The sequence below is a fragment of the Falco rusticolus genome, chromosome 8 (assembly GCF_015220075.1).
Source record: "Falco rusticolus isolate bFalRus1 chromosome 8, bFalRus1.pri, whole genome shotgun sequence".
NCBI classification, from domain to species: domain Eukaryota; kingdom Metazoa; phylum Chordata; class Aves; order Falconiformes; family Falconidae; genus Falco; species Falco rusticolus.
Window position 1 is genome coordinate 25,467,022 of NC_051194.1, and position 18,207 is coordinate 25,485,228.

The window sequence follows — 18,207 nt, forward strand, 5'->3', positions numbered from 1 at the left end:
TTGATTTCAGCGTCTTGGCATTTTCAGTTAAAAACCATTTTGCTGGAAAAGTCTTTATGCACTTAACACCGAAAGAATGAAAACAGTGATGCGAAGACTGTTTCATTTAATACCTTTTTTTTTTTTTTCACATGTAAGGAACCTGATTTGATGAATTTCAGCCCACAGTGTTCAAGAAACTGTCTGCATTTTTTAACTATTTTTGTCTGTTGCTGGAAGAGTCGTGGTGGGTGACGCAAGTGCACGGCAGTGCAGAGTTTCTGCTGTGGAAAAGGATAGAAAGGAGGGACTTGGGAGCAATGTAAATAAAACCCCAACTGCAGAAATAAAATACCAAATGACAACAGAGGAAATGCTATCTGGACAACACTACTCTAGAAGAAAACAACTACTTTTAGACTTCCCATTTCTGCAATAACTAAGCAGCTCAGATTTCTGTTCACTCTTTAGCACGCGTTTCCATGAACTGGGGATGCACCTTTATTCTCAAGCAGATACCTTACACTGAAGAAAGGAGCTAAGCCCATCTATGAAATATTCATAATCCTAATCACAATGTCATTCCTCATAGTTATAATTAATGTTTCATTATGAAAAACTTTTATCAACATTTTCTCAGGAACAGCCTTATGTGCAAACAAATATTGTTATGCCTATCTTATATGTTTTATATGTTGTAGCAAATCTAAAAAAAATAATTCAAATCGGGTATTCTATGATAAATTTTGTGACAGTGCAATGTAGGTGTTAGTTCTTTGCTATGCGTTAACTATTCCATTCTGAATTCCAACTCTTTAGCGCATTTTATCTGAGAACACATTTACCTCTTGTCAGTCTAAATTCAATATTCATCTAACAGAGGATGTTGGCATCAAAAGGCAGCTTTTTTTTTGTAAACACTGCATTGATTTCATACTTCTGGCTGTAACAGAATGTAACCAGTGTATTTCTGGTTGCATGTACTTCTTGTGTTAAAACATTGGGTGTAGATTGCCTTAGTTAGCAGACTTTGTCAAGAAATACTCCAGAAGATAATGTTAATCATTATTCTGTCTTCGTTTCAGCACTTATTTAATTTACAATAGATTAGTGAAACGACTTCATTACAGGTATTTAGAGCAGATTAGTGCATTCGTTTGTGCTGATTGAGTCCACATTGATTTGTGATGATTGGCTCCACATCATATACATCTGGTATGAGGTTGACCTGAAAAAGTAGAACTGTGCAGGGCTGTCTTCCTGTTGTAATTGTATGGGCTTACTTCATTGGGTTATGTGTATGTTATTGCCATTGAACTAAAATAGGTCTGTTTTTCACTGTGTGCAATTTAGTCATGCATCAATACATTTTTAATTAAAAGTGTGTGACAGGTACAATAGTAGAGTACTCCAAATAATTTTCTAAAGCAGTCTGTTTCCTCAAAGACAGGTAATCAGAATCTGTCTCAGTTAGTCCCTGAATGTATAATTTTTTATTAAGATATATGATTAAACATCTAAAAACTTCATGCTAAATTGTCAAATTTTGGTCGTAAGCCCTGTACTGTGAACGCTTCATGTTTATAATAGCAAAGTGAGGCATTCTTCTTGACAGCAGAAAAAGACCTTGCTGGACAACTTGATTAGCTCATTTCATGCTAATAGTCAACATCAGAATAGCATATCATGGTTTAAAAGCTTGGATCACCTGGCTGGCTCGGTATTAGGGACAGAGCTATGGCAGATGGCTCCATTAACAGCATTGGGGTATCTACTCCCAAAGTCAGTGGGACAGGGGTGGAAAATGGATCGTTATTTCTCCACTGTTTCCTCACCTAATACCGTCAAATGAACTTGAATAAAAGGGTGTTTCATGCAAGAACCTGAGGGCTCATGGGACAGATTATGTAGGGTCTGCCAAAAAATAGCTTCGTGCTATAAGGCTGCAAACAACTGTGGAAGGGTTTTTCCACTGAAATAACTGTAAGGTGGTGTTATAAGGATGTAATGTAGTTAAGGATGATAAAAAAAGCGTTTACTAGCCATTTGACTCACTCTAGCTTAAATACCAGAACTGATGCTGGGATCTGGGAAATTTCAATGAGAGTCTCGACGTAACAGGGAGTTGAATAAAGTTGTTGTGAGGTTCCAGGTTGTCCTGAACCGTGCTTGGGTACTGACCTGTGGCTGCGTGGCCATAACATCAGAGTAGGCACAAATAAACGTGATTCTGTGCCCATTCATTCTTCTTGTTTTGCTGAGCACTCCTCACTCTCTGGGGTGCTATCACTGTGATAGTAGAAATATGGTATAAAACAAAAACAAAGGCAAGTATTAATTATAAGGGAAGACAATATATAGGAATATCTATATCTGTATATAGGTAGAGACATAAAAAGATTTGGGTGCCCAGAATAAAATAAAATAAAATTAGAATTCACAATATAATAACTTTCCTCAGTTCATTGAATGAATTTAAAAACTCACCAAAAGCTTTGCTTTGTTTTGTTTTTTTAAAGGCAAACCCAATAATCTTGGTTCAGAATGGTTGCTCTGGTAAATGCACAAAACAAGACAAGGCTGTTTAATTAACATTTTACATGTTAACATCATCTACAGTTTCTTCTTACTATTTTGCCATAGGAAAAAATGATGAGTGGTATTTCTTCGTCCTGATATTTGTGCAAATTATGATTGTGGCTGTCTGAGGAGTGTAGAAAAGCTGTAGATACTCTCCGTACCCAGATAATATTTCTTTAGTTCTGAGTGTTTGTAATGAGAGCACCCTGGAGGAGTTTCTCTGATGCTAGTAGATTAAGGGTCATCAGTTATATTTCTACATGAATCTCATAAATAGGTCTAGTATTTCATTTCAGCACGGTACCCTTATTCAGAACATCCCCGTTTTCCTTATTCTTTTTCTTCCATTTAACAACCACAACCTTGGTAGGAATATTACTGCCACTTGTACTGGCTACCAGAGGCAGTTTGACTTTCACCTCTGTGGGCTAAAATAGGTTTGGCTAGCAAAAGATGATCAACATGTCCTGTGCTTTTCTATCTTTCCTAGCCTCAGAAAGGCTTGGAAAACATCAGAACAAGTCGCAGCTGCTGATTGTTCGTGTTCCTGGATAACACAACAGTCTTTTTCAGATACATAAGTTGATATCAAACTCAGTCTGTTCTAGTTACCTTTGCTCTTAGATACCGCGGCCAGGAATGCCACAAGAAACACGACCAGCTAGGATTTGTAATTGATTTAGAAAGCCATTTCCTGACTGTAACTATAACACGGTGAGTGAGGGAAGAGAATATAGTATCCTCAAAAAATGCCTTTCCACTTAGCTAAGTGTATAAACACTATCACTTATTAATAGTAAATTAGTGAATGTTTTTTGCAGGAAGTCATTAGAGTACACACTTAAGGTTTTTGGTAGTAGACATTTCCATGCATGTCTGGATAGTTAAAAATTCTTTAATCTCCATGGCTTTTAAATCAGAGTTCATCAAGTAGCTGCTATAAAAAAGTAAACAAACAAAAAAAGTAGCAGAACAATTACAAATGAAACACTTTGAATTATGTTTTTTTCATTATTGTTACTGATTTTCTCACAAAAACAAAAGGTAAAAAAATCTCTGTAAGGTTAAATGAAACATTTGACTTTACATGTTTTCCTTCAATTTTCTGTATTCAAAATATTTCACTTTGAAACTAATTTTTTTTGTAATATCTGTGGAATTATTTTACTGATTTGCTTTCTTAACCTTAGCTTCCATTTAACATTTTTTTTTTTTTGCTTCCATGTGTATGCCTTTAGTGTAGACATCGGAAGCTCACAGTGACAATCCTTTCTGCACTGAGGTGTGCTTTTGTAGTTACATTTGAAGTACTAAATATTTAAATAGGAAATCCTCCCTCTTGTTCCTTTCATGTACACAGGAGACAATATGGAACATGTGGAAGCAATTTCACTGTGTGGCTGCATGTACCCACTACCTCAGAGATGCAAAAAAAAAAAAAAAAAAAAAAAAAAAAGATTATTTCTTATAATGGAAGTACTGTCAATGCATAGGAAACATGTGACCTGAAAATTGTCATTTAAATAATAAACTGAAAGCTCGTGCTTTCATGTGTCTACGTCCATGTGTATGTGGTTATTTTTTTGACAACGAAAGAAGGAACTGAAAAGTATGGCTTCTGTAGAAAGTACATTTAAAATTTAGTTTATCAAAATTGTTGTCTTTTAAATTTGGAAGAAAAAAACCAACCAAAACCCAAATCAAAAACCCCAAAATTCAGATGTGGATATTACCAGAGATTTCTTGCATCAACTTGGAGAAACCATGCAACCTACCAACACCTCTGTGAAATGAAGATAACACATTATTTCTCTCAGTTCTTCTTGGTTTACCTGCAAATTTCTCAGGGTAGAGATGCCCGCACTGTCTGTGCAGAGAACGTTGCACAATGAAATGGAAGTTCAGCTTTGGGAGCATAAGCATTAGTACAATGAAGATTAATTCCCCCCCGCTTCTTCATTTATTTAAAGAAGATAAAATCTACCTCTGCTTGAGCTCTGCCTGAGGTATGAAATATGTGTAAAAGTTCACATTTTTAACAGCAAGATGTTTCTTAATTAGAACTCTTCTTATCAGTCTGTTTCTTTTAACCATTTTGATTTAAATTTTGTCAGTCTCCACTTTAAAAAAATATGCCATATTTTAATTTTTTTCCTCCTTATTGATATATCTAAATTATGTGCATTTCTGTGAGGGTTGCTGTGCAAGAATTCTTCCTCAAAGCTATTATTGGCAGAGGGAACGCAGGAAGGTATATATATTCTACTGCTGCTGTGATGCACATTAATTTGATGCAGAGCAAGCTAGGTCTATACTTGCAGGAGAACTTTCCCCATGACTTTCTGGAATGGTGATAGATTTTCTATAGGAACCTTTAAACATATAAGGACACACTCCCCAGAGATCCAAAAAAATCCCTAATTAAATGAATTAGAATATAGTGGCTGTAAAATTGTGTTTCTGTTCTGCCATACTAGACTTCACAAGCCTGGGGACATTGTCTAGCCAGCGATCAGAAGTATAAATAAACTCTGACTCTGATAACTTTGAGACCTAATAGAGAAAGAATGGTGGAAAGTTTGCTAGAGAGGCCCCAGAGATAATAGTCAGATTTATATAATGTACATATATAGGACAGAAACGACAATGATTTTCTCCTTCAGGATGACAGCTTCAGCTACAAATGTGACTTCAATAAAAATGTTGTGGTTTGGAGACAAAAATGATGACTGCTGGCCGAATGTGGACCCTTGCGCCAAGCCTGCGTGGACAGGGATTTGCAGGGATGGTTTGCAGCAGGCAGAAGCACACCATAGCTGCTTTGTAGATATTACTAAGCCCCTTAGTTCTCCCCAAACTAGGGGATTTAGAATAGTGAATCCTTCAAATTGCCACATTAATTTGCTCCTGCCCGTGCCCTGTTCTCATACTTCTGCTAGCAAAACACAAAAATCGTTGCCTTTCCTTCTCTTGACAGGTCCAGAGTGTTCTTGCTCTGACATTGGGCAGGATATTGGTTTTGGAAAAATAATCAATCAGAGATTACCAATTGCAAAATTAAATAATTTCTTTATCTTATTAAAGGATTTCTCTGTGAAAACCTTAACGTTTTTATAGATATTTAAATTGCATTAAAATAACAATGTATGTTAAAATATTGCTTGAAATATATGCAGAATTGAATACTCCTTAGCATCCCAGAAGGAGTAAAAAGAAAGCAGTTCTCTTCTGACAATGAAAACTTTTTGGACTACATCTGCCAAACTTAGGGGCAAATTTCATCTTTGGATGTGCATACTGGATTGTCGTCATCTTAACCTGGAGGTATACAGTATGCATTGAAATCCAGAACGCTGTCTTTGTTTTGAATGTTATATACAAAGCCTATGAAAAAAAATGACATTCATCAAAAGCTACGGCTTCACCATACTGAACGTTTGCTTTGCTGTAGTGGAGAGGGGTCACTTATCCTTGATTGTCTTCAGAATTATTGGAGGACTTAACTATAGTTAAAATGCGACCTGAAACAAATGCCTCTAAGGAAGGCGAAATTGCTTCGCTGCCATAGAAATACCAGTACAAGTCAAGAAATTCAGTTGCTTTCTCTAATCTCCTTTCCTATGGAAACTTTGCTAATGAGATCAATTCCAGAGACAGTTGCCTTGATCCACAATAGTAAAAGTCCTTCTGTTGGCTGCTAAATAAAGCTGGATAACCTAAAGCTATGTTAAGAGTTTGTAGCATAATGTAAGGTGAACAGACAACCTGGCTTTACTGAGGCAATACCGATACAAGTGTGTCATATTTCGTTTGACTGTTAAAAATGGCCTGTAACTGTTCTTTTTAGCATAGCGTCCTTTCTTTCTGTCCTGCTGCAAATGAGAAGCTATGTCCTTCATCAACATGACGTGCAATTCAGATGTAGTCCCAGCTGATCTTGTAACTCAGGGGTAGGTAGGAAGAAAGCAAGCAGTGGAAATACTTCCTTTAGTTCAATGTTTAGGGGCTTAGCTGAAAAATAAAATCTGTGAGCATACTGAGCGCTAATTGTCTACTCACTGCCTGACCTTTCTGTGAGGTGTAGAAAGAGCCTTGGAATCAACAAGTATTTGTTTAGAAAATCAGAAATAAAACACTTTGTTCAAGGTAGAAAAAAAAAATCTGAAAAAACCCCTCAGATAGACCCTTTATCTTTCCCAGGCTGAAACTAGGAGTAAGGATGTATTAGTCACTGGTGAAGCCAAGGGGATGTTGGTCCTGATCTTTGCAAGAAGTACACGGGGAATAAACAGAGATTACTCTGCATTTCAGTTTGCAGTGGCCAGTGGCTTTGTGCCGATGTTAAATCTAAGGCATTCTGGTACTGGTGCCTGTGCAAAACCGTGAAAAGGTGAGGCATGTTTTCATTGACAGCCTTGCAGTGCAAGGCAGCAGAGCTGGTAACCTCGGTCGTTTAACAGCAATATCTGTTTATATATCTGTTATAGCAATAAAGGTAATGCAGCATAGCTATTATAAAGAGGGTTTTGTACTGAGCTGGCAAAAGAATGCCAAGTCTTAATGAACTAATTCTTACCTGCTTCTATCATAAAATATATGACATAAATCATATAACGCTCTGGAAATTTTTGGAATTTATTTACTCTGCATTTCTGCAATTCCAAGCAAAAGAGTTGTGGGTTTTGTGGGGATTTTTGTCCTTTTTTTTCCCATATCTCAGTGAATTTTACCTCATTAGGAAATCCTTTAAAATGCCTGAGTTGCTATCTTGAAGATTAAAGTCTTCCATTTATCGACAGAACACGTGCAGCTTTGGCACGAGCAGTGTAAATTACCCACTGTTTCCTGTCAATGGTTTTCTGTCTTGCTTGGGAGATGCACGTCTGGAGAGGGTTGCTCAGACATTGAGGCCACTCCGCCTTTGATCTAACTCATAGAGAGAGTTGACAGGATGGGAAAGAGAATTGTCATGATCTCAAGAGCTATGTATTCTTTGATTTAATGAATTAAGGTATGTTCTCTTAACATTCCCCACCCACACCCCGTGATTTTTTTTATTTTTTTTTTTTTTAATTTTAGTTCTGTTGCAGATTCTGAAAACTGTGATTATTGCAAGGTGACAGTGCTCACATTTTTGAGGCACTTCTTGGTTCTCAGTAAAATCCATTGATTTGTTTTGGAGCTGGTCAGATGGTAGAAGTAAACTAATAACAGCTTCTGTCTTGGTCTTTGTAAAATGGAAATGCACCTAGAAGAAAACTCTTAATGCAAACAAAAGCTGGTGCAAAGGTTTTTGTCACATCCTCAGCCACTGTCAGTTCACAGAGCTATCTTAAAGCCTGAAAAGTTATAAGGATGTAAATGCACTGAATGTCAGTTTAAAATGCCTCGAACTCAAAGCACTGCAGGGTTCAAGAATGCTCGTGTGAATGGCTTGAATTAAACCCCAGCTAAGTCAGCCAGGGTTGGGGATTTTTTTTCACCCCAGTAAACTCATCACCAGTGTATTAGCAGAGGAAGGGAGTCATGCAGGTTTCCCAAGAAAGATTTTTGCCAGCTGAAATGGCCTCTCTGCTCTTTCATGTTATTTCGTTTTGATTATTAATTTACCGCAGTGTAAACACAGAGCTCAGTGTTTTCACCTCTTTTTCAACAAAAGTAGAGACTGACATAAAAACAAACAAACAAAAAACCAAAACAACTATAAATTCTGAGTATCGCTTGATTGGTAATGATTGCAGAAGAATTAGGGGGAAGAATAAGGAATACTTATGCAAGTAAGGCAAATAACTGAATTAAATGGTAAACCCCACGATGGCTACAACAGCATCTAGGATTCTGGCATTGCTTTAATCTCTGGCAGGATCCACCTTGAAGGTCAACATTTATTTGCACAGACCTTTAGTAACCAAGACTGTTGGCCTGACTAGTACCAAAATTTTTTGAACTAAGCAGGTATTTGTGGAGGAAGCACAAGAGCTGAGAAGGTACTGGGACACTTTGGCATGTGTGGGGTCTGAGACCCCGGGGTGTAAAACACACTTCACTGTCACTGAATTTAACCAGAGCAACATCGGGCTCAGTTCTGTCACCCTGCACAAGGGCAGACAGCGGGTGCAATTCAGTTATTTGGTCACTCTGCCCAACAAAAGTGACTTGGTGCTAATAAAACTTTATTAAATAGAGCTGCAGAAGAAAGCATTGGTTCCCAAATCTGCATGTTCTGCACATTCATATTTCTGAATTTAAATGTGTACGTTTGGAAAATACCCATAAGTACAAGAGAGATAATTGATATCACATGAGTTAGCAAATTTGTTTGTTGATAATTGGAAAGACATTTATTTTAAGTGCAGTGATTCCATTTTCCTGTAAATTTAGGCCTATTTTGTTCCTGTCAGATACGAGCTCATGTGTTATTACATGACAGAGCTTTGAGTAAAATGATACATTTTTCCCCAGATCAGGCTGCCTGGCCTCAGCAAGTTTATTCAGGCAGCGGAAATCCCTTATTAAATACATTTTTCAAAACTTCCTGCAATACTGTTTATTTATAGATTACAGGGGAGATAATCAGTGCTTTCCACTCATATTCGCTTAGTTCTTCCTAATGATACCTAGTCACACTCAGTCATGGTCATGCATACTCTGTTCCACTCACAGTAAATTCCATTCACAGTAAATTTGAATTCACACTTCATAGTCAATCATTTAACTCATTCACATCAGTCACACCGAATCAATACTCTCTCCTTTTTTAATGCTCATTCCTTTCCTTTCACATTTACTTTTAAACATCTACAATCATACTCATTTGCTTGATGTCTATCCTTACAGTGAGAACCTAGCTGTCATTAATTGTAAGCCCTCCGTTACTCATAAATTATAACACTTATTGCAGGACTAGACAAATATTGCAGAATCACAGGTACTGCTTAGATTTGCTCTGATAGCAACATACCAGAGGTGATGTGGTTCTCCTGGTTTTGGAGTGGAAAGCTTGCACACTAGTGTGTTACCTCATTACACCTGGTGTAACCTCATGTGATACAGGTCTGTGAGCCTTAGCTTGGTGAGTTTGATCACCCTGGGGGTGCACGACAATTAAATACAGTTGATGCTGGTTGTTGTTTTGTTTTGTTTTCCCAATTTAATATGATTCTAAACAAAGGTGAAATACTGTGAAAACAGGATGGGAGGCTAAGTATATTGTTGTGGTCAGAAATCATGAAAATGAGCAGTGTGGTGAGTTGGACGGGGTTTATTTAATAAATAGGATTTTGTAAAATGAACAGTTGCAAACTCTTTTTGTCTCCATGTTATATCTGTTTGAAACCTGGCTCAGGAGAGGATGAACCTATAATGCTGTTCATGTAAATTTGGCCCAGTGTCCCTGGTTTCAGGGAGCTGTTTCATGCAAGACTGAATGGTGGGCAAAAGGGATTGTAGATATATTTGTGCCGCCTTTTGCTTCCAGATGGCATCAGGGAACTATTTTTCTGTGAAGGCTTTGATGTCAAAATGCTAAAGATACCTTAAAGCTCTAAATTTCCCACAGAGTATTACAGCACGGAAGTCACTAGTAAGATTTCCTGGTTTTAAGAGCTAGAATGTGCAAGAATATTAATGCAGATATTTTAACCAAATATTGAATTTACTGATGAGGAGCTTGTTACATTTCGGGGTGGAGTTTTTTTTGGTTTTGGTTTCTTTTTTTTGCCTGTGTTTATGCCTATATCAATAATTGACAACTGAAACAATAGTAAGTAGGATTTAACCAAAGGACATCATTCCCTGCCATTGAAAACTAGATGTTACATCTGAGTCTACATAAATAGTGAGCAATGGGAAAAAAAGGCAAGGAAGAATACATAAAGTTTTTGATGAAATTGCTAAAGCGGTAGTGGTGGGCAAATAACTTGGTGTGCAATGTCTCCCTTGACTCTCGGGGCACTTACGAGTCCTCCAGCAGGAGGAAAGATGAGCCAGCCTTACTTGCAGCATATTGTGACTTCCAGTGAAAGGAAAAAGAAACTATTGCGTTGAATTAATAGCATTGTGTTTGGGGACAAAAGAGCACTTCCCATGAGACTCAAAAGGATCATATCTATCATCTTGAGATTGGCCTAGGAGGAGAGAAAGTACATTTGATAGACTATTATCCTAATTTCTGTCCTGAAAATCATATGGGTATGGACAGTGGAGCATCAGCTGTAACCTCACAGTCGCAAACCTGAAGCAAAGGGCTGTAACTGGATTGTTCTCATTTTTTTTTTTCTTTTTTTCATCCCCCCCCCCCCCCGTTATTTATCCTTAAAAAAGAAAGAAAAAAAAGAAGACAATTGCATGCTCTGTGGAGTCACAATAGTCAATAACGGAAGCGAGCAGGGAAATGGGTCTGGACAGCGGAGGGCTGAAGTGGCGCGATGCTTTCGGGACATGCCATTTGCCAGGGGTAAGCAGCAGAGCAGGGGAGCATCAGACCCCCCTTGTGTCACTGAGCACCCAGGGATAGGGATGGAAAGGTTCATACGGCATTTAATTAACATGGCCAGAGCAAGTTGCAACCGCAGTGTAAGAGTGGGGGTCATGTTCTGTTTCCTGCTCTGCACAGGGCAGCGCTGGGGACCTTTTGTTGCCCCTTTTTGCTCTCCCAGTGAAGCTGTGCCCAGCCATAATGTTGCGAGATGACCATGAAGGGAACAAGCAAGAGCCAACCCATAAGCAAGAACCTGTGGACGACTTCCCTAATGCCCTTTTAATGCCCTTTCTGTATCAATAATGCCTTTCACCCCCTGAAATGTTCTTTTCACCCTCAGGTTTTGGTTTTTTGGGTTTTTTGGGTTTGTTTTTTTTTGTTTGTTTGTTTGTTTCTGTTTGTTTTTTTTTTGTTGTTTTTTAGCGACACAGTTCTTAAACAAATATTTCTATGTCAATTAGTGAAGTGCGTTTGGACTTTCGTTCCTCAGTGTGTGCTTAGCAGATGTTCACAGAAAAACAAAGTTTACCCAAACATTTCTGAGGTTGGAGTTTGTATATACAGCCTCTCTCTTTTCTTTCCAGAGGGTACCATATTAACAATTCTTTTCTCGCCAGTATAAATATTTTTATTGCAATTAACTGCATAATGGTACAACACAAATGCTTGAAGAGGGTGCACTTATCCACTACAATTTGAGTCATGCCTTTTCAGTAGCATCCACCCCTGCTGTATCAGAAATCAACTGATTTTTTATTGAAAAAAAAAATCTAAATATGGGAATAATTCCCTAACCTGTTTATTTTGAAAAGTGGCTTGCCTTCTAATAACACAGCCGTAATGAACATCTATTAGCTTTGTTTTACTTTATTTTATTTTATTTTACTTCTTTCTTAGTCATTCTTTGATTTTCAAAACATTTTGGTCATCCACAGACTCGAAGTCTCCTTCCAGGAGAAACAATGAAGAATCAAGTGCATCTCTCCTGCCTTTTAAAATTACCCTTCAGGGCAGTGCACACACAGAGTGACCCTGGCTTTTGACAAACCTTTCCTGAACAAAATGTAACAAGCCCTGTGTATTTTGAGCAGCATTTTCTATTCTGACAGAGACAGCTCGGTAGCATTTGATGTCTGCTTGCTGGTCATAGATAATGGTGCATCTTGGGACCATTGTCATCCCTGTCAATAAGACGGCCTGGGGGGACGTGCAACAAAGCTACCTTTTGATTCACCGTTTTTCCTTCCTTCCCAAGACATTTGTAAGCCTGTGGTCAGCTAGGTCACTTTATTTCATCCTGATGTGCCTTGATAATAGCATCATGTCTAACAAAAAATTTTGACAGACCATCGATGTATGTTTCTTTGGTTCCTATGTTTTCTATGCCTCCTCAATGTCAAACAAGCTTTGAAAGCTACTGATTATGTTTGTTTGGACTGAATTTGACAAGATTCCTATTCTTTCCAGCAATTAAGCTCCTGAGGACGGATCTTGGGATTTGAGCTAATTTTTTTAGCATTGCAAGAAGCTACCAGAGCATATCAGATGCTTTGGTTTGCTTTTTTTTTATTGTTTTGGTTTTATTTTGTCTCAAGGTTGTGTTTTTGTTGTGCATTTAGAAATACCTGAACGCCAAAGAAAACTTTTAAGCTTGAGAAGAAAACAAAAAGGAAAAAAAGAAAATATGCAGCTTAAATCTAAAAGTTTTGCCCATGTATAGATTTATTTGATCAGAAAATGGCAAGTTTGGCAAGTTCAGGTATTGAATTCTCTGCCAAATTTAACTTTTCTGGGGCCATATGGGCTGTCCACTCACAGAATATATTTTTGGAGCTAATCTATTAAACCCCCTGCTTATGAAGAGATGGCAAATAAAATATTTTCCTCAACTGGCCACAGATAACTCACAGCCTGGCTTGCTTATTGTTTAAATTTATGCTTAAATTAGTTGCAGGCAATTTAGCATATTACAAATGGGAATTAGCAGTATTTTTAGTTTTATCAGTTAGCTAAATGTAGTTAAATGGTGTTACTGTAGTTCAGTAAAGCATCTCCAGAGCTACACAACCATTTTTTTTGGCAGTCACAGATAGAAGTTTGCATCCTGCCCCTGTAGCAGTGGGCATGAAGCACACACATGTTTACTTGGGTGAGGGCTTTTTTTTCTTTCTTTGGCACATAAAGATGGATTTATCACAGTTCATGTAATACTAGAAAAGGCAAATGGTAATTTCTTGTTATAGAAAGAAGGAAAAAAAAAAAAAGACCTTTCATTTCTCTTCTGTGCTATATTTTAAGAAATTGTTGTTCCTTTTGAATACATTTAATACTAATCTTTTAGCTTTTATCACCACACAGTGGAAAGGACCTTCCCTTTGAAAATACCTATTAGAAAAAAAGTCACCTTTTTTTTTTTCAATATTTGATGAGATTTGAGGCCAGATCCCAAATGGCTGGTGCATGCCCCGGATCCCACCTCCTTATGAATGGAAAGTTCCCAGAAGCTTGTCCTGGACTCTTGACAGCAGCTGGGCAGAGACTTTTGTCTTCACATTGCCTTTCAAAGCACCAGAGGATCTTCAGGAACTTCACAAGTAGTTAAAATCTACAAGAGTAAGCAACATTTTAAGATCAGCTCTTGGTTCTTTCTTGGGAACTAACAACCGTCACAGAAAGGAAGGTAACTGTGAGGTTAAATCACACAGATGGGGTGACCAGCTGTGATGTGGTGCCCACACCTGTACCACATTCCTTGTTTTTCCGCAGGGATTTTGGTGGCCCAGCCTAAGACCCAGGTTACTGGACTGCTCACCTTCAGCAGGGCTCCGCCACTGGCCTCTAAGACCAGTGTAGGCAAATTTCCATGCCTCAGTTTCCCTTTAGATAAAAGGAGACAAGTATTAATCCCCTTTTAAAAATAATTTGGTATCTCTTATTGAAACCAATGTAATGAGTAGGTACGATTGCAAATCAGACTTTCTCTTTTATTATAATTTGTATTTATTTTTAATATCATGATATTAATATGACAGCCTCTCATTTTTGTACATTTTTGCTTTGATTCTGAGTAATTATTTGGGTTATATTACCTTCAAAACATATATTTATGGAGTTATAATGGCTACAGTTGAAAATGCAGCTAGTAGTTACCTACTGCAAATTTATGCATTTTCCTTGCTCATAGCATATCAAAATTGCAAATTTTCCCAAGGAAATCAGCTCCTTTTGCTTGTGGCCAGGATATTCCGCTCCCCCTCCCCCCCCCCCCCCAACACTCTGAGCCAAGGAGAATGATTTCAGTTCACAATAATACCACTAAAGCCATGTCTGAAGGCCTCCAAAAAACTTATCAAGTATGTAGAACTGAATGGTTTGCTTTCTTTTCACTGGTATTTTGTTACGTGAATACAGTATTTCTCTGAAATTAATACTGATGCTTTTCTGGCTTTTATATTCAGTGCCTTTCCATCAGGCTATCTATAGTACTTCAGGGCAGTATTGTCTAGTTATTCTTTCATATTAAATGATTGGGTTATTACTTTTATGTCTTTAGAATATTTCATTTTACTGATTTCTCCATATTAAAAAGATGATAAATTATAGCAGCTATTAAGGGCCCAATCCTGAATTCTTAATGTAGTCATTTCCATTAAAGTCCCCCATGACATAGATTTATACGGAATCTGATGAATTTCTGCTTGGCAAATTCCTAGAGAAACTACAGAAACCTGAATTAAATTAGTCTGTTAAAATAATCAACATGAGCCTGATCTTGTCAAGTAAGTGGTAGATGAGTGTACTCTGTTCATCACAGGACAGGAGTTAATGACTAAATATTAAGCACCAAAATGGAAAGAGTGCAGTGGGATTTCCAGGCACATGAGGGATTTAGTACTGAACCCTATTTTTGCTTTAAATCTTACTAGTCCACAGGTTTCTTTTCTTGCAATTCTAATCTATTTTCCTTTACTATGAGAAAAACATAGACAAATTAATATCTCCAGTAATGGCAATTCTTAAATAGTGCAGGACACAGAACAGACCCCTTCTCAGATGAAGAGACATACAATTAATGCATTGGCAATTAATGAGCAAAATAATATTCTCCCACCCCTTCCTCTTTGAGATAGAATAACAGTGTGGTGCCAGTGGGGAGCAGGAGCAAAAGACACAAGAATCCCAAATTTTTCTTCCATCCTTATGGTATGGTGAATAGTTTTTAAAATCCAAATGTCAACACAAAATGCAGTCCTATCAAGAATTGATTTCTGATACATAATAATTCAAATGCAAAACACAATTCACAAATGCCGAAGACTTTTTTTGTGCCATAACCATCTTGGAAAAAGGAAATACATCTTGTGAAGCCCCTTAGGTCCATTTTAACGTATGCTGTCCAGCCATGTGGCAGACTGGCTGCTGCTCTACAGAATTTTTGTTTTCTCTCTGGTATCACCTCAGTGATCAAGTGTTCCTTGATGTAATTGTGAATAATGAATGTAGCAAAACCTTGTTTTCAAATGCCTACTTACATTTTTCTACTGACACACAGGTTTTAGCCATCACCTTATATTTTAAACTACAGTTAAATTAGTCCTCACTGAAAGATATGGATGTTCTTAAACAAAGCTTCTACCTGTACTTAGTAGACTATTCTAATATTTCTCTTTTTAAATAGTATATCATTATTCTTGGACTGTCCTGTTCTTTGAGAATATGATGATCCTCTAGAAACTTCCCAGCTAACCAAATTCTACCTCTTTTTTGACCTAATTTTGAGCAATTTTGATCTGGTGTTCTTATTCTGCCACTCTGATTTTAAGTGTTTAAAATTATGAACTTTCTCACTCTGATTTGCCTTTTTTGTTGTCATTTGTTTCAGGGGAAATTTTCAGACGTTTCATAATATTTTGGCCACTTAAACCACACAGGGCAGAACATAAGACAAACATGGAAGAATTCAATGCTTTAGTGGGCAACGGTGTGCAGTAGTTAATAGTACAGTAACTAACTGAAAGACAGGAGATGTATTAAATAACAAAATCCAGATTTGTCCAAATAAGTAAAATTCACCTTACTGGAACATCATCTAAGAGGTGGCATTGCTGTTAATGCTCTTCCTTGATGAAAAGTAAGGTCATTCTGATCCTTGATGACCACAAGTAAACAGACTTATTTTATATGTATCATTTGATATGTACCTTAGTAAACTCAGAGCTTTATCCTCATTTAAAAATATGACATTGAAACAGATGTTTGATGCCACGAGCTGTCATGGAAGCATTGCCTCTAAAATATAAATTTACACCCAGAGATTTCAAAGACTCTGCATATTTAGAAAAAGGTCTGTCTAGTATAGAATATGTAATATCATAAATGAGACAAAATTAAAGACAATATAGGGGTTTAGTGTAGTTAATTAATTTTGAAAGTAATTGTACATGATCAGTTTTGAAATAAATGTTTCGGTTTTTAATACTTTGGGGTTTTAAAAAAAAATATTAAGAAAAATAGTGCTTTTTTGACCTAAACTGTATTTTCTTACCCCTGTCACCCCATTTCACCATTCTAGTTACTGAACTCTATATATGAATGTTCTTTAACTTTGCCTTAGAAGAAACAAACCACAAAGGTAGACTTACCAGATTGTCAGTTTAATGAAGTACTTAATTTTACACAGGTTTCTTAGAAGGAGCTAAATTTCAAGAAGAAAGAAAAAGTCCCCTCTAGACCAATAATTGTCTATGGCAGGAAAACTCTTGGCAGTGAAAGTAGGGATTTATCTTTAGTTGGAATGAATTTCCTCTGTCAATTGGCATCTGCAAAAAATTCAGCTGGGAGAGTTAAGTGACTAAATAGTTCTCAAATGACTGAAACAAATGGATGCTTTAATGAAAATCTTTTGAATGTCACTCAAAATTCAGTCCCTGGCGTGGTGGCTTAGATTTTATGATACTGTACATATGTGTTGCTGGGTTGTTGTTTTTTTCTTTCAATCTAAGCTGAATTTGAGGTTTTGTTTCTTAAAATTGTATTCCGTATCTATTTTACTTGCTTTGATCATATCCAAATGTCGACCACATATTTTGATGTGATTAGGAGGATCTTCATCAACTATTAGGTCTAAACCAAGGATAGCTTTTTACTGATAATTTTAGCTAATTAACAGGGTCTCTCGGTTAGGAAATATCCTTGAGTCTTCACACATGGTACTAGTCACCAGAATGAATTGGTTTAAATGTAGTTTTCAACCATCCTAGGCTTTTATAGGGTATTAGTTGTGGAAAAAAATGTGTACTTTATAGTTTACTTTGGACTGACAGTGTTTATTCTGTATGTTTGTAGAAATAAACAGGAAACCCCTTAAACACTAACAGTTGTATTTGATTCTTGATGCTTCTTGGCAACTAATCACAACAACTCCTTGGTGAGGTCCTATGTATGACATGTAAATATTTGACATAAAGGTAAAATATAGATATCTGAGCCCCTTATATATTTAATGATCCCAAACAATTTCTTGGACAATAGGCAAATAGCAAAATGTCACTCGTTTGAAAGAGGAGAGGAAAAAAATGCCATGAACAAGCTGTTCCTTTCTTATGTTTGCAGTTATTTTTCTTACAGTAGCTGCTTACATGCTGTTAATTACTATGAAGATTAAACCCACTTCATTTTAGTGCTATAATTATACATACTGTTAGCAATGGACAGGTGATCTTTCATTTCTGAATTTCTGCAAGGTGAGGATTTCTCTGAGAATTTCTGGGCTTTCCCTGCTACCTCTCTTGTCAGAGGCTCTGTCATCAGCTCAGACCCCTCTCTTTCCACCAGCTTCCATTCACCTTCTCGATCTGATGCTGAGCACTGTGCACCCTCAGTTCAGCTTCATGACTACTCACTGCTCTGTGCTAAGACAATGTTGCCTAAAACCCATCCTGGACATGACCTGCAGAATTTTGTATTATCCCTAATTATTTTGCTTTTACTTTAACAAATACAAGGTCTGTGGCTTTTCATGTGTTTATTTATTTATATATATATTGTCTTTTCCTATAGTCATTGCCGTACCTTATGTCTTTCTTCCCAATAATGCTTATTAATCTTATGCTTTGGCACATTGTATGTATTTTGACAGTCAAGAATTTCAAGGTGTGTTGTCTTTCTAA